The 23,731-nt window shown below is 48.4% G+C and overlaps 1 protein-coding gene across 1 annotated transcript in view; it reads right to left on the reverse strand.

The window, feature by feature from the left end:
- Positions 1-23,521, reverse strand: part of LOC119971631 (dual specificity protein phosphatase 8-like) — a 275,181-nt gene extending 251,660 nt beyond the window's left edge. The window contains exon 1 of the mRNA XM_038807452.1: positions 23,268-23,521. The gene's annotated coding sequence lies outside the window, so the exon portion shown is untranslated. The remainder of the gene's footprint in view (positions 1-23,267) is intronic.
- Between the last annotated feature and the right edge of the window lie 210 nt (positions 23,522-23,731).

The following is a 23,731-nucleotide window of genomic DNA, read 5'->3' on the forward strand; positions in this document are numbered from 1 at the left end:
AAATGTTGAGGCCCCCTCACGGCTCACCCTCCCCTGTCACCCTCCGGACAGTGCTCACCACCTCCCAGCACCCACTTTCTCACTTCACCTTGTGGAATCCCTGGCTCCAGTCCAGTCAATGGGGAAATGGGGGTGTTTTGGTAATGTCACTGGCCTCGTAATCCGGAGGTCCAGGCCAATGCTCCGGGGAGCTGGGTTCAAATCCCACCACGGCAGCGGCCAGAATTTAAGTTCAATTAATAAACCTGGGGTAGAATTGTCCAGCCGTTGGGATTCTCCGTTCCCGCTGGCAGCGCACTCCCGCTTGCAGGTTTCTCAGTGGCTTGGGTGGCGTCAATGGGAAATCCCATTGGCAACCGGCGGGAGCAGAGAATCCCGCTGCCGGTGAATGGCGTGCCGGCAAGAAAAATGCGGCTGGGGAACCGGAGAATCCCACCCCTGAAATATGAAACTGGTCTCATATCATCGATTGTCATAAAAGCGCATTTGGTTCACCAAAGTCCTTGAGGGAAGTAAATCTACCGTCCTACAGGTGACTCCAGACACACAGCAACGTAGTTGACTCTTAACTGTCCATTCAAGGAAATTAGGGATGGGTTACAAATGCTAGCTTTGCTTGTGAGGCCCTCACCCCATGAAAGAATAAAAGAAAAGAAAATGTTGTAAGAGTCAGCATGGTTGGGGATTGCAAGGGTGGGGAGAGTGAGCAGTCTTGGGGTGAGCCAGTACAGTACTTTTATTGAGCTGGAGTCACTGTAGTAATTCTGGAAAAAGCAGGCAACCAATTTGCACACAGCAAGGTCCCACATGCAGCAGTGACTATATAATCTGATTAACGAGATTTTCTGTGAGGGATAAATATGCTCATGATAGTCTAGATCCATCACTGTGTGATTGACTGGCCCTTGAGTGCACACCTATCACAGTATAATAGCTTGCTGTTTGTGTGTGGTGAGGGGGAAGAGCAGGGGGAGAAGGAGCTAAAAAAAGGGTTGACAGCTGCAGCCCAATGTTATTACCAAGGGGCATGAGCCAGCACAGGAGCCCTTTGAATGAATGTCATTCAGCATTCGTGAAAGGCAGCGTTAAAGGGCTGCGGTACTTAGGAAACCCAGACCACACAGGATATCCTCTTCCTTGATATATTGGCTAAATGTTTTGAAGGAGAAATGACAACTTTCTCAAAAGCCCCATTATAAAATACTGAAATGCAATTACTTGTGGGAAGTGAGATTAGTGCAGTCATCACCCGCATTTATACTGCATAGGAAAGTTGCGAAGTCAAATATTAAAAGAAAAAAAAAGTTTCAAATGGTATGCAAAGGTGTTCTATAATTTAAAAAACCATGCAACTGAAATATGCCCAAGACCGACAGCACACAGTAGAAGCTTTTTCAAAGTCATTATCATGTGATAGCGGTGTAAGCCCCTTAGAATGCAATCACAGTTGCAGCTGATACAGCACATTGATGAGAACTGCAGATCTCGCTGTGTAAATCAAACACACACAAATATCCCAGCTTCAATATTAATCGGATGCGGGGGGCGGGTGGGGTGGGGGTGGGGGGCAACTCCTGGGAATCCCACAGCTTGGCCCTCCCTTGTTCTGGCTGCTAAGATTTAAATTGTGACATTTTTGATGTTAATTGGGACTGCGACTTTGGTATGCTCATTCGGTCCCTCTGCGCAGGAGTTTTGTCTGTGCCCTGGCATCTGCACTTCAAAAAATTAAAGAGAAGGGGATGGAGCCAGGTTGCCTGATACTAATAAAGTAGCCTGCCTGCCAGGATAGGAGGTGGTGGTGGTGGTTGGTTAAAAATCAGAGCTGTGGAACCAGATTCAATTTGGCAAATGCAGAGCCTGCCTTACTCTGGACCACACAGAGACAGATTTATTAACTGTTGAATATGGTACTCATGCAGGCAAATGCGTTTGCGCCATTAGCGAGACAATAGCATAGCAAACTCTCAGTACTCCATTACCTTGCCCACCTCAATCAGATCACGTCCAATCGTCTGCGACGAAGCTCGCTGTAAATTACCTCGTTCTAATCCCCTTCTCTCCTCACACACACACATATAATATATATATGTTGCCACAGTACTTTAAATTTCATAATCATAGGGTTAATGTATTGGTGTAGATATCCGAGAGGAAGCCAGGAAATAGTTTGCAAATGAAGGATTACATTTGGCATCACATCTTGTTATGTGACACGAAATGAAACCTGCAAAGACATGGCAAGTGTATTCATTAAAAGAATTGTGCTAAACCCCATGGCTAACTGACAATGAGAGGCACTGTCCGGCACGGGAGTGGGTTTGTTGTTGTGTCCCCCCTCACCTCTCCCAGCCTTGAAGCTGAAATCTCTGACAGGAGTTCTCAATTCACTTCCCCAAAACAAAGCTACAACCCAGATTGCGGATGACATAATAATGTAATCGTTTCAAGAGACACAACCTAGCAACCAGGCGTCTGGAGCTGACAGAGCTCCAAGCAATTCACTCCATTTTTTTCAGTAGGTAAACACGGCAAAGCCGCAGACAAAGATTACTACTTGCCGAAAATGACCTAGTGCTACAAACCATCTCATGCAGCCGATAGAGTCAGGCCCCACTGTCCTAACATTAACAACTTGTTGTCAATGCAGGGTAACCTTCCACATCAGTCAATATTTGCACTTGTTGAGGCGAGGGCGTCAATATTGGGAAATGAAACTCTTGTTTTGCTCTTGGCACAAAGTCAGCACCAAACAAGCCAGGAATAATGAACAAAATCAGGATAAAGCTCCATATATTGCGCCCATGACAATCTCAAGTCAGGGCCTTCTTCAGTCTCTCTTGTAGCAGCTTCAATTCATACACTTGCCACACCCTGGGTCCCTCAGAATAAGACACTCAGAATCTCGATGGAATTACAGGTGGTTTTGTATTATGGAATCGTGCCAACATGGAATAGAAAAAAAAGAAATGCTGCCATAGGCCATCTCAAAATGCTTTACAGCTAATGGAGTGCTCTTGAAGTGCAGTCATTATTATAATGGAGGAAATGCAGCAGCCAATTTGCACACAGCACGCTCCCACTAACAGCAACGTGCTAATGACATTTCAGTTCATTTTTGCGATCCTTTTGCCATCTTTCCTTCCCTCCCTGCCTTGGCAAAAGCCAAAATATTTAAAGTTAATTTTGAAGCATAGAGAGGTAGAAACAACCCTTGTCCCCACATGTAGTCACATACCTTTAAGTGAAAATACTCCTTGAAATCTGAATTACTGGGCAAATTCTGCGCATTCCCATCAGGCTAGATGCTGATGCAAGGTCAAGGTTGTGCTAGGAGTTGGGGCTAATTAGGTCAAAGAGCTGACCTGACACACTTTAGCTGTTAGCTCAGTGTTCAGTGGGTGAGTCTGGTCCCAGCAGTTAACCATTCGGAGCACAGATTCTGACAGTCGTATAAAACTGACGTTTTATTCCTACGCTTTGAGTTTACACATGCTATGTTTTGTTGTTCTGCCAGACCAGTTGAACAATCTATTTCAATGGTTGAAAGAGGTCCAGGTTGGGCCACCTTATGTCACTGCCTCTATGCAGCCCGCACTGAACCAGTTGTTTGCATCATCATCCTCTTCCAAGGCCCTCCAACTATCCAATCAGAATCAAAGCATCTCCAGTAGTGGTCACTTTCTTTTTCTGCACCATTAAGACCACTCCGCTCTCTCCCACTAAAAATCTATCCGTGGCCATCTTCTCTTCCTCATACTGCCCCTTGACACCATCATCGGGCATTGGGGTCAATTATTCTGTGTGTGCTGACAACAGCCAGCTCCACCTCTCTCAGTCACTTCATCCCTCTAAAGGCATTTCACCCTCTACTCAGTCCATCTCATGCAAATATCCTCCTCTTCATCATTACCACCTTCAGTTTCAACTATTCCAGCATTATCCTGGCTGGTCTCTCATCTTCCAACATCAGTGAAGTTCATCTCATCCACACCCTTCTGTCTCTGTGCTACCAAGTCCAGCTAACTCATTGCCCTTATCCTTGCTAATTAGTGACTAATGTTTTATTGCTCATCTACCTTTTTCTACCTTTTTACCTTTACCCTGCCATTGGCGGCCATGCCTTCAGGCTCCACACTCTGGAATCTCTGTCTCTTTAGGTACCCATGCCCTAAGATGGCATTGCTGACCCTGGACCTCATGTCGCTCTTGCCCTGGTCGTCTTTGTTGGTGGTACATTCATCCAGCTTGCAAGGCTCGAAAGAAATATAATTCTTTGTCCATTAAGAGCCCCTGGAAGAGTCCCATGCCAGGGTCATGGTGAAGCCATTGTGGAAGCAGGTTGGTGTAAACTTGGTATAACAATAGTGGATTCAAGCTGCTGGTAGTTGTACACTGCAACCTGCGGGAGGCAACGGCAAACTACTGCAGAACTGGCATAGCATATCCAAGAGAACAACATTCTGGAATACTCTCCAGAAACCCTTTTTCCTCCTCTCCTCCTTGAAGACCCCCCTTAAAACCCTTGCCTTCATTGGTGCATGTCACTATTCTGCATTAAAGACACTACATAAATACTGCTGAACACCAGGAACAAAAGAGACTGCAAGCTCACAACTGGCGAGGGATGGTGGGGGTGATGGACAGTATTTATGGTTCAGTACTGGAGCATTTACAGTTCTTAAGACTGCTGGCCCACACCTCACTAGAATCTGCCACTAAATTAGCAATCTCACCCAGATAGGCCACAAAAATGTCTGGTGTGTTGAATAGAAACATTTGTACAACACCATGCTTTCTAGAGATTGGGGATTCAGATATGGTATTGGACTTTGTGCTACATCAGGCCTGCCCGTATTTGGTACTGGTTGAAAAATGTGGACAAACAATGATATTTTTAAATGGATACATGAATTCACCAGAAAAGACAGGAAGGAGTGTATATGCCTCAGGAACACAGTGGTCCTTCTTCTAAGCTCCTTCCAAACACTGAATTGGCAGAAATAAAAAATAGCATTAATATTTTATTAATCTTTTAAAAGGAGTTCTGCTACTGTCAGGAGATTTTCTATAATTCCACTAAAAACGCGCTGGTTCTTCTTTCATATTTTATAAATAATAAGATGGAGGATAATTATTATTTATGCAAGTATAAATAATGTCTGCAGACAGAAGCTGATGTACTGTACTTTCTGTCTGGTGCATTACATCACCACTTTAATATGTATGCATGACACTTTTATGTGCAGTATATTTTTAAAATACATAACAAATCTCAAAGATACGCAGGATAGAACAGATGGATCTTGTCAAACAATAAATTTTACAGTCCCCTCCCTGTGGCAGGTTTGTATGCGGTGGGGCTGTAAAATTTCACCGGTAGCCTGCTGATCTGCTCCAACATTGTCTGCAAATTTACGTACGGCAGTGTGGACTAGCCCCTCATGACCCAGTTGAAGCTTTAAGTTGCCAATTTTTGCCGACTTAAGGGCTGCTCCTCAATTTTGAGGGTGGCAGGAGTTCAGGGGTGGGGGAAGAGAGAGAGAATAAGTTTACTCTGCTCAGACCTCAGGTGGAAAGTGTGAGAAACCTCTCTCGAGGGCCCAATTTCCACATTAGATGACCCCCCTCCCCCAAGACCTGCCACCCACAGGTGCTCCCTTGCCCCCATGGCATCTTCACTAAATCCCTGTCCCACACCCAACCTCACTGGGTTTCATATTCTTGCGCTCCCTGCACCCCCCCCCAAAAAACAGGTCGCATATTCTTGCTTCCCCCCTCCCCTCACTCACTTACCCCTAACTCACTTTGTAAAAAATAAATTTAGAGTACCCAATTTTTTTTTTCCAACTTAAGGGCCAATTTAGCGTGGCCAATCCACTTAAACTGCACATCTTTGTGTTGTGGTGTGAAACCCACGCAACAAAGGGAAGAATGTGCAAACTCCACACAGTGACCCAGGGCCAGGATCGAACCCGGGTCCACAGTGCCGTAGGCAGCTGTGCTAACCACTGTGCCGCCCTTCCCTACTCATTATCTGGTTCTGGCCTTTGGGACTTCAAATTTGAAAACTGCGTTGCTGGGACTGCAGACTTGCCATGTAATCAGATTTGGACAGTGAGGGACAGAGGTCCTGCTTCCAGCTGAATAACACTGGACGGTTAAATGGCTATGGAGGCTGCTGTGATGGGTTGGATGTGATGTGTTCCCTGCTGGCATTTTGGGTGGCAGGTCAGGAAACACCACCATCAGGAAAATCCTGCCTGCGGGTACAAACTTCAATACCTCAGAATCACTGCTGTTTAATTCTAAGGCATTCTAATGCTCCAAAATAAGACCATCTTTAAAATGAATTTGGGAAGGGTACACATACTGCAATATGTAGATAAATAAATGCTTCCCATTCACAGCTACATTAGTGGAACTGGAGTTTTGCATCTACACTGAACACAGGGACATTAGGAACAGGGAAACGCCATTGAGCCCCGAGCCCTTTTCAGCTCCATCAACACTCAAAAAGCACCATCTACAACAGGGGTGGGCAAACTACGGCCCGCGGGCCGCATGCGGCCCGCCAAAGGTATTTCTGCGGCCCGCCAAGTCATTAAAAAAAAAAAAAAAAAAATTTTTTTTTTAATTTTTTTTTTTTTTTTTTTAATTTTTTTAAGGTTAATGGAGGCGGGCTGTTGGGTTACTTACTGGTATAGGGTGGATACATTGACTTGAGTAGGGTGATCATTGCTCGGCACAACGTCGAGGGCCGAAGGGCCTGTTCTGTGCTGTACTGTTCTATGTTCTATATGAGGCGCCCAGAATCATAACCGGGTGAAGTAATTATTTTACTTAATATACTATGCGGCCCTTTGTGAATTGTGAATTTTTGAATGTGGCCCTTGCACGGAAAAGTTTGCCCACCCCTGATCTACAACAAATAACTCTTCTTGATTGGCACCCCATCCACCACCTTCAACATTCACTACCTTCACTAACAATGCACAATGACAGCACTGTAGACCATTTACAAGATGCACTGCAGTAACTCAGCAAAGCTTCTTTGACAGGACCTTCTAAATCCCTGTTTATACCACATAGAAGGCGGCCAGGGGCTGGAGACACCTGGGAACATCACTACCTGCAAGTTTTTCTCAAAATCGCACACCACCCTGACTTGTAAATATATTGCTGTTCCTTCACTGTCGCTGGGTCAGAATCCTGGAACTCCCTCCCTAACAGTACTGAGGGTTCACATGGACCGCAGTGGTTCAAGAGGGCAGCTCACCACCTCCTTCTCAAGGACAATTCGGGAGGGACAATAAATGCTGGCCAGCAACACTCACATCTCATAAAACAATTAAAACATTTTAAATTATAGTTGGCCTGCACCTCAGCTCCACTTTTACTCGGTAGCCTTTCTTCTACTCGCACCCCACACCTATTGGCACATGAGGCATACAAAGCACGGGCAGCACGGTAGCATTGTGGATAGCACAATGGCTTCACAGCTCCAGGGTCCCAGGTTCAATTCCGGCTTGGGTCACTGTCTGTGCGGAGTCTGCACATCCTCCTAGTGTGTGCGTGGGTTTCCTCCGGGTGCTCCGGTTTCCTCCCACATCCAAAGATGTGCAGGTTAGGTGGATTGGCCATGATAAATTGCCCTTAGTGTCCAAAATTGCCATTAGTGTTGGGTGGGGTTACTGGGTTATGGGGATAGGGTGGAGGTGTTAACCTTGGGTAGGGTGCTCTTTCCAAGAGCCGGTGCAGACTCAATGGGCTGAATGGCCTCCTTCTGCACTGTAAATTCTATAATTCTATGATTACGTCTGCTTCCGAGCTAACATTTTCCTGGAACAGGTCACTAGCCTATCACCAGATGCTATAGCTTGAGGGACATCTCTCTGTAGCAAGCATGGTTAATCAGAAGACTCTCCCATTCTTATCACTGCCATAGATAGGCCGACAGGAAGGATTTACAAGTTTGGCTACATTATAAATGTACCTTCCTGGCCATCAAGTCCTGGAGACAAGGGCACTACCACTCCGCTACACAACCTCCACTTGATAACCTAATATAAAAATCTATTTCAGTCTTGAATGCTCCAATTGTCCTCAACCACACCTTTTGAGGTATACAATTGTAGGATCTCCTGATCTCTAGGAGAAAGAATGCTTCTGGAATTTGCTCCTGAATGTTTTGACCAAATAGTTTTATGATCTCATCGGTCTTGGTTCTTCCCACTGATGCACGATCAATGACTCCCGAAGTGAAATTGTAGGACAATTGAAGGCTTTATTGAACTAGATGTTTCCCCCAGCAGCGCAGGTACAGAATGCAGCAGCTAGGGAAACACAGACTCTTATACTCCGCCTTACTGGGCGGAACCAGCAGGCAGGCTTCACCAATGATCTTACAGTATCAGGTACCTCCAACACCAATGATCTTACAGCATCAGGTACCTCCAACCTAGGTACTGTTAAAAAAAAAAGTCCGGCGGGGGTGGTGATCTCACGTTATACAGTGATGGAGGTTATGGCGGTACCCGTCGGTAGTAGTATTTTGCCTTTTACATGTCACACAAATTATTTACAGGTATTTATTTGCAGGTACATTTCATAATGAAGTTATTAGTCAATTGGGGGCTCTGGTCGTCCTCTGCGAATGTCACAGTTTCGGCGGTGATACAGGCGCCGGCTTGGGCATCCATGACTCCGGGAGCGTGACTTCTTCAGCTTCATCACCCCTGGGTGGGACCAGTGGAAGGACCGATCCCCCTGGGAAGGGGGCAGCCGTGGGGTGCGCCGGTGAGGGGGGTGTGGGTGGGGATCCAGCGGGCGCCAGATCCCGAAGGGAGACCGTATCCTGACGGCCGTCGGGGTACGCCACATAAAAGTACGGAGGGTTAGCATGAAGGAGGTGGACCCTCTCGACCAGCAGGTCCGACTTGTGCGTCCCCACGTGTTTGCGGAGCAGAATGGGTCCAGAAGCTGCCAGCCAGGTTGGGAGCAAGGTCCCGGGGGAGGACTTCCTAGGGAAGACAAGGAGACGTTCATGAGGTGTTTCGTTGGTCGTGGTACACAGTAATGATCGAATGGAGTGGAGTGCATCGGGGAAGACCTCCTGCCAGCAGGAGACTGGGAGATTCCTGGACCGTAGGGCCAGTAGGAAGGTCCTCCAGACCGTTCCGTTCTCCCTCTCCACCTGCCTGTTTCCCCGGGGGTTACAACTGGTCGTCCTGCAATGTCCTTTCTGAGCAGGAATTGACGCAGTTCGTCGCTCATGAAGGAGGACCCCATATCGCTGTGGACGTAGGCGGGAAAACCAAACAGGGTAAAGATGCTGTGGAGGGCTTTAATGATAGTGGCAGTGGTCACGTTGGGACAGGGAATGGTGAACGGGAACCGGGAGTACTCGTCAATCACGTTCAGGAAGTACGTGTTGTGGTCAATGGAGGGAAGGGGCCCTTTGAAGTCCATGCTGAGGAGTTCAAAGGGGCGAGAAGCCATCACCAGGTGTGCTTTTTCTGGCCTGTAGAAGTGCGGCTTGCACTCCGCACAGATTTGGCAGTTCCTGGTGATGGTCCTAACCTCCTCGATGGAGTAGGGCAGGTTGTGGGTTTTGATAAAATGGAAGAAACGAGTGACCCCCGGGTGGCAGAGGTCATCGTGGAGGATCCGGAGTCGGTCCACTTGTGCGTTGGCACATGTGCCGCGGGATAGGGCATCAGGAGGCTCGTTTAGCTTCCCGGGACGATACAAGATCTCGTAGTTGTAGGCGGAGAGCTCGATCCTCCACCGTAAGATCTTATCGTTCTTTATCTTGCTCCACTGTGCATTATCGAACATGAAAGCAACCGACCGTTGGTCAGTGAGGAGCGTGAATCCCCTGCCGGCCAGGTAATGCCTCCAATGCTGCACAGCTTCTACTATGGCCTGGACCTCCTTTTCAATGGAGGAATGGCAGATTTTGGAGGCATGGAGGGTGCGTGAGAAGAAGGCCACGGGCCTGCCCGCTTGGTCGAGCGTGGGAGCTAGAGCTGAGTCGGATGCGTCGCTCTCGACTTGGAATGGAAGGCATTCATCGATTGCGTGCATCGTGCCCTTTGCGATGTCTGCCTTTATGCGACTTAAGGCCTGGCGGGCCTCTGCCAACAGGGGAATGACCGTGGATTGGATTAGTGGGCGGGTCTTGTCCGCATAATTGGGGACCCACTGGGCGTAATATAAAAAAACCCCAGGCAACGTTTCAGGGCATAGGAGCAGTGTGGGAGGGGGAACTCCATGAGGGGCGCATGCGTTCGGGGTCGGGGCCTATTACTCCATCATGCACTACGTAGCCGAGGATGGCTAGACGATCGGTGCTGAATACGCATTTCTCCTTGTTATAGGTCAGGTTAAGGAGACTGGCGGTATGGAGAAATTTGCGGAGGTTGGTGTCGTGGTCCTGCTGATCGTGGCCGCAGATGGTGACGTTGTCGAGGTACGGAAACGTGGCCCGCAAACCGTACCGGTCAACCATTCAGTCCATCTCCCTTTGGAAGACTGAGACCCCATTTGTGACACCGAAGGGAACACTTAGGAAGTGGTAGAGCCGCCCATCTGCTTCGAATGCAGTGTACTTGCGGTCGTCCGGGCGAATGGGGCGCTGGTGGAAGGCGGATTTGAGGTCCATCGTGGAAAAGACCTTGTATTGTTCAATCTGATTGACCAAATCAGATATGCGGTGGAGAGGGTACATGCCGAGCTGCGTATATCTGTTGATGGTCTGACTATAATCAATGACCATCCTGTGCTTCTCCCCGGTCTTTACAACCACTACTTGAGCTCTCCAGGGGCTGTTGCTAGCCTCGATAATACCTTCCTTCAGTAACCGCTGCACTTCCGACCGAATGAAGGTCCGGTCCTGGGCACTGTACCGTCTGCTCCTGGTAGCGACGTGTTTGCAATCAGGAGTGAGGTTTGCAAAAAGAGAAGGCGGGTCGACCTGGAGGGTCGCAAGACTGCAGACAGTGAGGGGGGGGGGGTATAGGGCCGCCGAATTTAAAGGTTAAGCTCTGGAGGTTACATTGGAAGTCCAAACCCAGGAGTGTGGCAGCACAGAGGTGAGGGAGGGCGTAGAGGCGCAAATTCTTAAACTCTCTTCCCTGGACTGTGAGATTAGCTATGCAGTACCCCATGATCTCTACAGAGCAGAGCCAGGGAGATTCTCTGGTTAACTGAGTGTATAGGGACGGAGCAGCGCCGTACCGTGTTAGGGGTGTATAAAGCTCTCTGTGCTCCCGGAGTCGATCAGGCAGAATGTCTTGTGTCTATCGATGAGTACCGTCGTCGTAGCGGTCGAAAGAGTTCGGGGCCGAGACTGGTCCAGAGTCACCGAGGCAAGTCGTGGCAGAAGCTGGTGGGATTCCTTGGGCGGTGTGCGGTCATCCGAATCGGGGTCTTGAGACTTCAGCCAAGATGGCGACACCCACGGGTCGCACATGGCCGTGGGCAAGATGGCGGCGCCCAATGAATCGCACGTGGTCTCTGGGGAACAAGATTGCGGTGCCCGGGGTCCGCACGTGTCTCACGTGATCGAAGATGGCGGCGCCCACGGCCGCACGTGGCCTGCAATGAGAGTAATGGCGGCGGCCTCGGTTCGCCCCTGGAGACAGCGGCGACCGCCCGGGCCTGGCACACTGCCACGAAATGCCCCTTTTTTCCACAGCCCTTGCAAGTTGCGTAGCGGGCCGGGCAGCATTGCCGGAGGTGCCTGGCTTGCTCGCAAAAATAACATCGGGCCTCCCCGGGGTTGCCTGGCAGCCGCGCGGCACACGCTTGTGGGGGATTGGGGCATGCGTCGGAATCGGCTGCAGGTGGGGTCCATGCTGCCCATAGGCTGCAGCGCGGTCGGTGACATACACTCGGGCATCGCGAGGGGCTACGTCTAAGGGGCTTGCGAGGGCCTGTGCCTCCTTGAGACTCAGCGTCTCTTTTTCCAGCAGCCACTGGCAGATCCGAGAGGACAGCATACCTGCAATGAAGGCGTCCCGGATTAAAAGTTTGTGTGGTCGTTGGCTGAAATGTGCGGACAGTCACAGTTCCTACCTAGTACCAGCAGTGCGCAGTAGAATTTGTCTAGCGATTCCCTCGGAATGTGTCGTCTGGTAGCTAGAAGGTGCCGGGCGTAAACCTGATTTACTTGGCGGATGTAGTGTCCTTTCAACAGGGTCATCGCAGCCTCGAAACTGTCCGCGTCTTCGATGAGCATGTAGATTTCTGGGCTCACCCTTGAGTGGAGAACTTGCAGTTTCTGGTCCTCCATGGGTGTAGTTGTGGCCGTCCTGATGTATCCATTGAAACACGCCAGCCAGTGTTTAAAGGTCACCGCTGAGTTTGCCGAGTGGGGGCTAAGTTGCAGTCACTCCGGCTTGATGCGGAGCTCCTTTCTTCAAATCTAGTTCAATAAATTGATGCACGATCAATCATTCCCAAGTGAGATTGTAGGACAATTGAAGGCTTTATTGAACTAGATGTTTCCCCCAGCAGCGTAGGTACAGAATGCAGCTAGGGAAACACAGACTCTTATACTCCGCCTTACTGGGTGGAACCAGCAGGGAGGCTTCACCAATGATCTTAGAGTATCAGGTACCTCCAACACCAATGATCTTACAGCATCAGGTACCTCCAACCTAGGTACCGTAATACCCCTAATACCGACAACCACACCCACCCAAGGACATTGTTTTTCCACAACACCCTCCTGAATCCCTTAAGAATTTTGACCAGTCAGGGAGGATAGATAGAGGGTTTTTGAGTTGGCACAGGGCAGGTATCAAGCGGATGGGGGACCTCTTCCTAGACGGGAAGTTTGCGACCTTAGAGGAGTTGGAGGGGAAGTGGGGTCTACCCCCAGGGAATTCCTTTAGGTACATGCAGATTAGGGTGTTTGTTAGGCGGCAGGTAGCGGAGTTTCCGCTATTGCCGCCAAGGGGGATGCAGGATAGGGTGCTCTCGGGGACGTGGGTTGGCGAGGGTAGGATCTCTGCAATTTATCAGGTGATGCAGGAGGGGGAGGAGGCCTCGATGGAGGAGCTGAAAGCGAAGTGGGAGGAGGACTTGGGGGAGGAAATTGACGAGGGGACGTGGGCGGACGCCCTGGGGAGGGTGAATTCCTCCTCTTCTTGTGCACGGCTTAGTCTAATCCAGCTAAAGGTGCTGCATAGGGCGCATATGACTGGGACCAGGCTGAGCCGGTTCTTTGGGGGAGAGGACAGGTGTGGCAGGTGTTCGGGGAGCCCAGCGAATCACACCCACATGTTCTGGGTGTGTCCGGCGTTGGAGGGTTTCTGGAAGGGGGTGGCGGGGACCTTGTCCAAGGTGGTTGGCTCCAGGGTGGAACCGGGCTGGGGGCTCGCTATTTTTGGGGTAGCACCGGAGCCGGGAGTGCAGGAGGCGAGAGAGGCCGGTATTCTGGCCTTTGCGTCCCTAGTAGCCCGGCGAAGGATCCTTTTGCAGCGGAGAGATGCGAAGCCCCCGAGCCCGGAATCCTGGATCGACAACATGGCTGGGTTCATTAAACTGGAGAGGGTCAAGTTTGCCCTGCGGGGGTCGGTGCAAGGGTTCTTCCGGCGGTGGCAGCCTTTTCTTGATTTCCCGCGGAGCATTAGAGGGTGGTCAATCTCAGCAGCAACGCCAGGGGGGAGGGGGGTGGGATTTGGGGGGCGGGGACTATGGGTTCATTATGGGGGTTTGTTCTTATGCTTCTCTGTTTATTACTCTTTCTTGCTGTTAATTTATAGTTTTTGTATTGGGGGGAGGGGTTACTGTTTTTCTCTTTTCGTTGTTGGGATAAAATTTGTTGTTGGAAAATTTGAATAAAAATGATTTTTAAAAAAAAACAATTTTGACCAGGTATTCCTTGACAACAAGTTTGAATTAAATCAAACTTCTCACTGAATGCTAGAAATAAAATTATGATACAATTTGAACAGACCTCAAAACAAGCTAAGCCACATAGACAAGCAGATACCAGATGGAATTTCCAATCAGTAGAGATAGGAATGGTCAAGTTGGAAAGGCAAAGAAAGAAAATAAATAGTTTGCACATAGCACCTTTCAGAACCTTAGGATGTTGCAAAGTGCTTTAAAGATAATTAAGTATTTTTTAAGTTGTCACTATTGTAATGTAGAAAAGAGCTGAAACAGGGTACTCATTCCGGTTCATTATCCAGCGGATGCTGGATAGGAACAGGATTAGCTTTGCTGCTATGCTGCATTCCCTCTGTCCACCCCACAGCTATCTGAGGCTAAATAACTTGCAAGCACTCACCAAGTCACACACGTATAAGGTGCTGGAAGGCAAGCACACCTTCAAAACCTCGAGGGAAGAAGGGGAAAGAAACGAGAATATAAAAAAATCAGGAAGGGATAAAATGTTGAGAGAGTTGCGGCATGCTGCTTGGAGATCAGGGTTGGATCAACATAGGTGTTTCAGATTTCAATGCTCAACAAGACCACCCACATAACATCAATGTTAAGCACTCTGTTACACTAGATGTATTGGTCAAGCTTCACTGAACATGGCCCCAGTCAGTGTGTTGTACACTCGGTAGTAATCTTGGGATTTATAGAGACTCTGGGCCAGCCAGTGCAATAAAACCAGAGGCAAAGCATTCGATTTTCTTCGGCCATGTTCTCCTCTCTTCTCCCCTTCCCTCCAGTCTCAAAGGTGTTGGCTCCTTGCTGAGACCGATTCTGTGGGTATCACTCACATCCAAGTAGCCAGTATTTTTTTTTTTAAAAAGTATTTTTATTCCAAATTTTCAACATTTTTACAAATGACAACAAACACAATCCCCCTCAAACACATTAAGCCCCTCACTTCCTCCCTCCCCCATCTGCCCAACAGTGAACGGTAACCAGTTCTCTAAAACGCAAAGTGAACAAACCCCAACTATTGTAGAACCCATCAGTTGCCCCCCCCCCCCCACCCCCCCAGAGCAAAGTTCACTTTCTCCGGGGCTAGAAACTCCATCAGGCCTCCCCCGCTACGCCGAGGCACAGAGTGGAGAAGCTGACTTCCACCCCAAAGGACCTGCCTGCGAGCAATCGGCGAGGCGAAGGCTAAGACATCTGCCTCACACCGACTGCAGCTCCGGCCGGTCCAACACCCCAAATATGGCTTCGAGGGGACCGGGCTGCACACCCACATTGGGGATGGTTTAGCACAGGGCCAAATCGCTGGCTTTGAAAGCAGACCCAGGCAGGCCAGCAGCACGGTTCAATTTCTGTACCAGCCTCCCCAAACAGGTGCTGGAATGTGGCGACTAGGGGCTTTTCACAGTAACTTAATTGAAGCCTACTTGTGACAATAAGCAATTTTAATTTCATTTTCATTTTCACATGCAGATCCCCAAAAATGGTGCTGAAAACTCATCCTCCAAACTCGTTGCAACTTCAGGCAGGCCCAAAACACATGTCCATGGTTCGCAAGGCCACTTCCACATCTCTCACAGATGTCCTCCACCCCTTTGAACAGCCGCTCATCCTAGACTTTGTAAGGTGCGCCCTGTACATTACCTTCAACTGTATTTACCACAGCCAGCACACAAAGTCAAGGTGTTTACCCTCCGCTGCACCTCACCACAATCCCTCCTCCAGTACCGTCCCCAGTTCCTCCATGGACACCTTATCCTCCGCCCAAATCCTCCCGCAAATTGCTGAAATGATTCCTCTCTTCAACAGCGAGGCGGCAGGCGCTATCGGAAAGACCTTCCTCTCAAAAATCCCGCACCTGCATGTACCTGAAACCTTTGCCCCACCAATTCAAACTTCTCATTCAACTCCTCCAAGCTCACAAACTGCCCTCCCAGACACAGATCCTTCATCTCCTTAATCCCCTTCTCTTCCCATCCCTGGAACCTTGCATCCGTCGTCCCTGGCTCAAGCCCATGATTCCCTTACTGGCATCCCCCCTGGCTCCACTACTAACTTAAAATGCTGCTGAAATTGCTTCCAGATTGTCAGCGTAGCTACCACCACCGGATTCACTGAATACTTTGCTGGAGCCATCAGGAGCGGTGCCGTTGCCAGGGCCCACAAGCCTGAACCCCTACATGAACCCGCCTCCATCCTCACCCACAAAAGGCCCCACCCTCCCTATTCCATCACTGAACCTTCTCTGCATTCACGCCCAATAATAATACATCAAATTCGGGAGGCCTAGCCCTCTTCTGCCGTCCCCTCTGCAGTATCATCTTCCTTATCCTCGCCACCTTCCTCTCCCAGACAAACGAGGAGGAGATCAGCCTGACATCCCCCCTGAAATATGTTAGGGCAAAAAGACTGGCAGACACTGAAATAAAAGCAAGAATCGCAGTAAAATATTCATCTTTACTGCCTGTACGCGGCCCGCCAATGACAAAGGAAGATTGTCCCATCTCAACAAATCTGCCTTCACCCTCCCCACCAAGCTAGAGAAATTGAACTTCCGGAGACCTGCTCAATCCTAGGTCACCTGCATCCCCAGATACCTGAATTGAGACGCTGCCAGACAAAATGGTAGCCCCCCCACTCCCGCAGAGGAGACTATAAAGAACTCATTTTTCATTAAATTCAATTTACATCTTGAAAACGTCTCAAATCTCTGAAGCAAACCCATTATGTCCCCCACCAACAAACTCGGCTCCGAAATATACAATAACAAGTCATCTGCATACAAGGGCACCCTATGCTCCACCCCCAATCCTCCCTTACTGTCCCCTTCCACAACCCCGAGCTTCTCAGCGCAATGACCAAGGGCTCTATAGCCAATGCAAACAGAAGGGGGACATAGAGCAATGCAAACAGAGGGAAGGACATAGACCACCCATGCCTTGTTCGACGCGGTGGCACAGTGGTTAGCACTGCTGCCTCAGAGCTCGTGTTCTGGGTTCAATTCCAGCCTCAGGTGACTGTCTGGACAGAGTTTGCACTTTCTCCCCGTGTCTGCGTGGGTTTCCTCTGGGTGCTCCGCTTTCGTCCCACAGTCCAAAGATGAGTAGGTTAGGTGGATTGGCCATGCTAAATTGCCCCATAGTGTCCAAAACGTTAGATGAGGTCAGTGGGTTGCAGGGATAGGGTGGGGGCATGAGCTTAAGTAGGGTGTTCTTTCCAATGGCCTCTTTCTGCACTGTAAATATTTGATTCTCTGTTCCCCGGTACAATGCAAAGTACCTTGAATTCATATTATTCATGCGCATGCCCGCCAGCGGCTCTTTATACAACAGCTGCACCCATGCCACAAACTTTAGACCAGTCCCAAATTCCTCCAACACCGCCATCAAGTAACTCCACTCTACCCCGATCAAACGCCTTCTCCGCGTCTAAAGCCACCACCTCCTCCATCTCCCTCCCCACTGCCGGTGAAAGCACCACATTCAGCAGCCTCCTCACATTAAATGACTGCCAAGTAGCCATTATTGAGCAAGGACACGGATGGGTCTCATCAGGCCATTAAATCATGGAAAACATCCTCACAAACACATAGGAACATGCACTTGGAGCATGGTTCACTGAATAACATTCAGAGGCAGCAATCCTATCTGATTTTCCTCTTATACATCAAGGGTCATGGAGGGGGACTGTACTATGTCTTCCGCTGCCCCAGGTGGAACCAGGTAACTAAGCATTGATTGTGGTGGGTTAAACTTAGGCCCTAGTCTCCTCCTCTCAACGTTCCCCCCCCCCCCCCCACCCCCCTCCCGCCATCCACTGCCTCCCATCATCCTCCAACCCCACTTTTCTCCCTCCATCTCGGGTACTGACTGTTACTGTTCCTAGATTAGGAATAGGCCATTTAATTAGATCACCGCTCTGTACCTTAACAGCACTTAGCCACCCTCATTCCATAACCTTTAATAGCTTTCCTAACAAAAATCCATTAAATTGCAGTTCTGAAATTTCCAATTGACATAATCTCAACAGCCTTTTGGGGACAGGGTTCCAGATTTCCACAACCATCCATGTGAAATAGTGCTTCCTGGCAACCCAGCTCTATTGTGGACTCTGCCACCAGAAGAAATTGTTTCTCTCTTATCTACCCTATTCTCCTTTAGTCAACTGAAACGCTTCAATTATATCACTCCTTAATCATCCGTACCAGAGGGAATACAAATGTGGTCTGAGCAACCCAACCTCATAATGTAACCCTACCAGCCCAGGTATGATTTAGGTCTATCTGTGCACCCTTCCAAGGCCAATACATCCTTCCTGGGCTGTGATGCTCAGAACTGAAGGCAGTGCTTCAGATGAGATCTAACTCGAGGTTTATGCAATCGCACCCTCTTCGTGTCCCTGAGCCATTTTCTTCTACTCAGGCAACAATTCCTTTGCTCGGGCAGCACGGTGGCGCAGTGGTTTGCAGGTTCGATCCCGGTTCTGGGTCACTGTCTATGTGGGGTCTGCACATTCTCCCTGTGTTTGCGTGGGTTTCACCCCCGCAACCCAAAGATGTGCAGGGTAGGTGTATTGGCCATGCTAAATTGCCCCTTGATTGGAAAAAATGAATTGGGCACTTTAAATTTATTTTTTAAAGGAAAAAAACCAATTATTTTGCTCGCTAGACCAGTGGTTCCCAACCGTTTATCTGTCATGGCACACCTTTATACTACAAGAAATCTTGACGCACACCACTGATATTCTCCAAATGAACTTGTTTCTAATTTAGGTTCCGGCATTTTACTTTCTGTAATTTGGAAAGCAGTTTGGTAAAATTCTCCAGCGCAGGGCTAAATTAGGAAAGGGCCCCAACATTCTAAGGAAGAAAAAATATATAATGATTGGGGAAACCTGGGCAGGGGTAGGCAGTGGCGCAGTGGTAGTCAGTGGCACAGTGGTGTTGTCACTGGACTAGTAATTCAAATACCCAGGGTAATGTTCTGAGGACAGGAGTTCGAATCCCACCAGTGCACATGGTGAAATTTGAATTCAATAAAAATCTGGAATTAAACGTCTAATGACAACCATGAAACCGTTAAGTAACCAATTATGTCTTTCCAATTAAGGGCAATATAGCGTGGTCAGTCCATCTAACCATGAAACCATTGTTGATTGTTGTGCAAACCCATCTGGTTCACTGATGTCCTTGAGGGAAGGAAATTTGTCGTCCTTATCTGGTCTGACCAACATGTGACTCCAGACCCTCAGCAATGTGGTTGACTCTTAAATGCCCTCAGGGTAGGCAACACATTCTAGCCTGGCCAGCGACACCCTCAGAAAGTTTTCTTTCTTAGCCCAGCACTGGTGAAAGGGAGAGGAGTTCCCAGGGTGATGGCAAATGGCAGGAACTTGACGCACCAAATGTGTCTTTCCGAATGTATTAGCGGGATCCTGTGAAGGCAAATGGCCCAGACCACCAATTGTAGCTGTTAGTCAGGTAAGCAGGAGCTCCCAAACAGGGGCTTCCTGAGTCCCATATATAGGGCATGTACATCAGAGGTTGGGCTGAGTGGAACGCGCCCGGAGCAGGCTGCGGCACACTTGCAAGGTTCTTGTGGCACACAGGTTGAAAAGCACTGCACTAGACCATTGGGTGAGCAGCCTCTGTCAATCTCCACTGATTTTAACACTGTTTCAAGAAAACATTGTAAATGTTAAAACAAGATAATTGCTGACCGGTTATTGCGCCATAATTCATGGACGGTTGGGAAGTTCAGTGTTGCGTTGGTGTCATGAGGGAGCAGTTGAAGGTCATGGTGATATTCGCTGCATTGCTTGGTTTTGTCTTTTCGAGGGTGGATTACCATATGTTTACACTGCAACAGCTGTATCTGTGCAAAGTGAAATCACCTCACAGCAATGCTGCGATTGTAGTGCACGTGCACCCTGAAATCGTTTTTGGGGCAAGATCTTCAACCACAATCCTGAACATTCTATCAGGTGGCCGCAAACAATCCCATTGGACTCTTTTAGGAAGTGGGGGGGGCGGTGGGGGTATCACCCCCTGTGTCCTGGCCAACATTTACCCCTCAACTAACACCGAAAACAAACTATGTGGCAATTATTGCATTTGATTACACTTCAAAAGTACTTAACTGGCTGTGAAGTGCTTTAGGATGTCACCCAGAGGTTATGAAAGCCACTGTACAACTGAATCTCTTTTTTGAAAAAAATACACCTCATTATTGAGAAATATTTACGGAATGCTTTATCATGGCGTACTTTTCACAAATATCAATGGCTTGCAGACCAGAAGCAACTGGCTGCCTTCAAACTTCCTCAACAACAACTTGCATTTCTTAGCACCTGTTAAGATTGAAAAATATTCAAATATGATCCACAGGAACTTTACCAGAAAATAATTAAATCTGAGCCACCTAAGGGGATGTTAGGGCAAGTGACCATATGCTTGGCTTTAAGGAGTGCCTTAATGGAAGAGAGCGGTGAGGAGATGGAAAGATTTAGAGAGTGAATTTCAGATCTTCGGGCCTGGGCAGAATAGACACGACTGTCAATAGTGTGACAAAGCAAGTGGGGGATACAGAAGGCCAGTTTTGGAGGAGTGCAGAGATCTGAGAGAGAGATAGGAGTCTGGGTAATAATAATAATAACCTTTATTGTCACAAGTAGACTTACATTAACACTGAAATGAAGTTGCTGTGAAAAAGCCCTAGTCTCACATTCCGGCGCCTGTTCGGGTACACAGAGGGAGAAATCAGAATGTCCAGATTACCTAATAGCACGTCTTTCGGGACTTTTGGGAGGAAACCGAAGCACCCGGAGGAAACCACACAAACGCAGGGAGAACGTGCAGACTCCGCACAGGCAGTGACCCAAGCTGGGAATCGAACCTCGGTCCCTGGCCCTGTGAAGCCATAGTGCCAACTACTATGCTACCATGCTGCCCTAACACCTAACTGCTGTAATGCTACAGGGCTACAGATCATATGCTGGAAACTGGGATTAGGCTGGGTGTCCTGTTTTTCAGCAGGGCCAAGTGGCCCCTTTCTCTGCTGTCAAGGTCTTTCCAGATGTAGGGTTGAAAGAGGTTGCAGAGACATGGCATGGGACAGGAGTTAGAGAGAATTTCAAAATCCTCCCAAACCCAGGTAGTAAGCCATAGAACCCCTACACTGCAGAAGGAGGCTATTCAGCCCATCAAGTCTGCACTGACCTTCTGAAAGAGCACCCCACCCTACCCTCGCTTTATCCCGGATAAACCCACCGAACCTAGCACTTCTTTGGACTCCGGGAGGAATACGGAGTGCCAGGGGGAAACTGGGAGACAGTGCAAACTCCGCAGTTACCCAAGGCCAAAATTGAACCCGAGTCTCTGGTGCTGTGAAGCAGCAATGCTAACCACTGTGCCAGAAACTGATTGCGCCTGGAGGCATATATGGGCCAGCACATGGAAATGTTGAGGTCTCAGCCTTGGGTCAGGGTAGGCAACCATGAGTTTCAGTCACTTGAAAATGATGGTTAATGGGGAAAAAAAAGAGTATGAAGGTAGGTGTGACAACATATCACGCTCTCTTTGAGGTGCCAGTTTGTCAAGTGTGGTCAAGGCTGCTGAACCAATCAAGGAGAGGGTTATGTGGGAGAGAAGGGTTGATTGGAGGGGGTGGGGTCCTGCACATTGGCAAGAAGGATTTTGTTGGCACTTGGTGCCAAAAACTCAGCTCTGCTCAGAATTCTTTTTCCATTCAGGATAGATGTCTGAATTGAATGCAATCTCAAGGTTCTGCTGAGGAACATTATCTGTAGAGGTGATGTTAACTGCATTTGCAGATGAATGGTCGTCTTCGAGCTTAAGGAGGTTCTATTTCGCAACTGTTCTCTATGTAATGTAAATTTTAACTTTTGAAGCTATTCTTCGTGTGTACTTGTGATTTGAAAACAAATTGCTGTCGATGCCAGACCAGGTATATTTCAGGGTGCTGTTAGAAAGCCTAATGAGCACAAAACAAGCTGATAGAAGTTCCCAGTATGAGCGCAAAGGGGTGGAAATCAGAAATAACAGACTGCGTGATGACAGCAATGAGAGAAACAGCTGGACTGCTTTGCCTGTTGTCTGTTTTGCTATTCAGGGGCTGCAGTAAAAGCAAAATGATCGAGGCCACACCGGTTTTCAACAGAAGAATTGATGGGATCGCAGGATGGCAGTGCATTAAAAATGGTATTTATCAGTCAGTGAAAACCAGTGCCCTCTTCCATCCTGGGAAACATGTATTGCAATCCAACCAACCAGACTGATAAACATTGATGGTATAAGAGAGAATTTCGCATGAAGACAGTTATTTTCACTATTTCAGCCAGTACAATCCAATGGTCTCTGAAATTAAGAGGGACTTGTTTGACAAGCATCACAATTGCTAACCCCCATGCATTTTAATTGCACATGGTTTAAACCCCCATGCATTTTAATTGCACATGCCTACTACTTTTTCCCCTGAAGCCTCTACCCTTCTGATAAAGACGGTGAGGTTTTTTTGAGAGAAGGTTACCTATCCAATCGAATCCCCTTTGAAACAAGGGGCATATTCAAGACGATTAAAGGATTAGATAAATGAAAACCTTCCCAAAAAAATTGACAAAGCTTTAATGATGCATTCTGCAAAATGCAGAAATCGGGTTACAGGATTTGCTCTTCCCCCCCCCCGCCTCCCCTTAAATCAAATGCGCAATAGAGTCATTAAATTCACTGTATCCGTTTGCAAACCACGTATTGCAAATCATGCACACAGAGAGGCGATGGAATTCAATATCTGTGTAGCCAAAGGTGGAAGGTTCCTTTTCAGATAAAACCCTCATTTCCCCCCCCTCAACACACCTCTGCACCAATTTAAGATCCATATCCCACAAGCAGGTCAATTTTGGGCGTCACTATGACAGCCGCGTGAGCAGCAAGCGATCAAGCAGATTTTTAATACACACACAACCGTCTTCGATTGCAGGAGTGATAATGTTACTACATTGCACTGACATTCCCTTTGCCAGCAATGCCAGCCACGGGCTTCTCGTCCTGCGGTCATTGAGAGAGAGAGAGAGAGAGCGAGGTGGTCAGCCCTTGCCACCTCTCAGCAATGAGCGGGACTGGCACTACTGTTGGATGCACCACCATCCTGCAATATTGCCTTTTGCATTATCACATCCCATAGCCTCCAAACGGGAGCAGAGCACTTGGGATGCTAAAGCCCAGATATGCCTGGAGGGGGCTCAAACGCCCACTGCCGAATGACCGAGCCGGCGAAAGACACATATCTGGGGCGAGCCCTTTCATTTATTTATTTATCTTTTTAAAAAGAGAGCCTCACCTCCTTTACTTCCGGGAACTCCCCTTCTTATTTTCCATGGACAAGCCTTCTTGCAATTTCACCCCGTGCGGTCAGTGGGAGATGGCCCGAGATTTCTTGCAAAGAAATTAATCATGGAAGAAATGCGAAATGAGCGTTATTGCATTCCAGCCTGCCGCAAAGCTGCTATTCTGCCGGATTGGCTGGCTGCGAGTTGGCCATTAGGAATAGCAAAACAGAAGGTGCAAGAGAAGCAGCACTGAGCTGGGGATGAAGTCATTCTCTTCTGAAAAAAAAACACAGGATGGCGTCATTGGCAACCAATCAGGAGCAACCTCTGGTGGCTGGGTGACGTCAGGCTCTTCTGCCGAGCCCTGGGTGCAGATTAAAGGGAGCTCGCCCTCCACCGCACTGCCTCACTCTTAAAGCAGCAGGCTCCCTTTCTGCACATTCTCAACGCTGCTGACTCAAACCGGCGGAGATCC

The sequence above is a fragment of the Scyliorhinus canicula genome, chromosome 9 (genome assembly GCF_902713615.1).
Source record: "Scyliorhinus canicula chromosome 9, sScyCan1.1, whole genome shotgun sequence".
Classification (NCBI taxonomy): domain Eukaryota; kingdom Metazoa; phylum Chordata; class Chondrichthyes; order Carcharhiniformes; family Scyliorhinidae; genus Scyliorhinus; species Scyliorhinus canicula.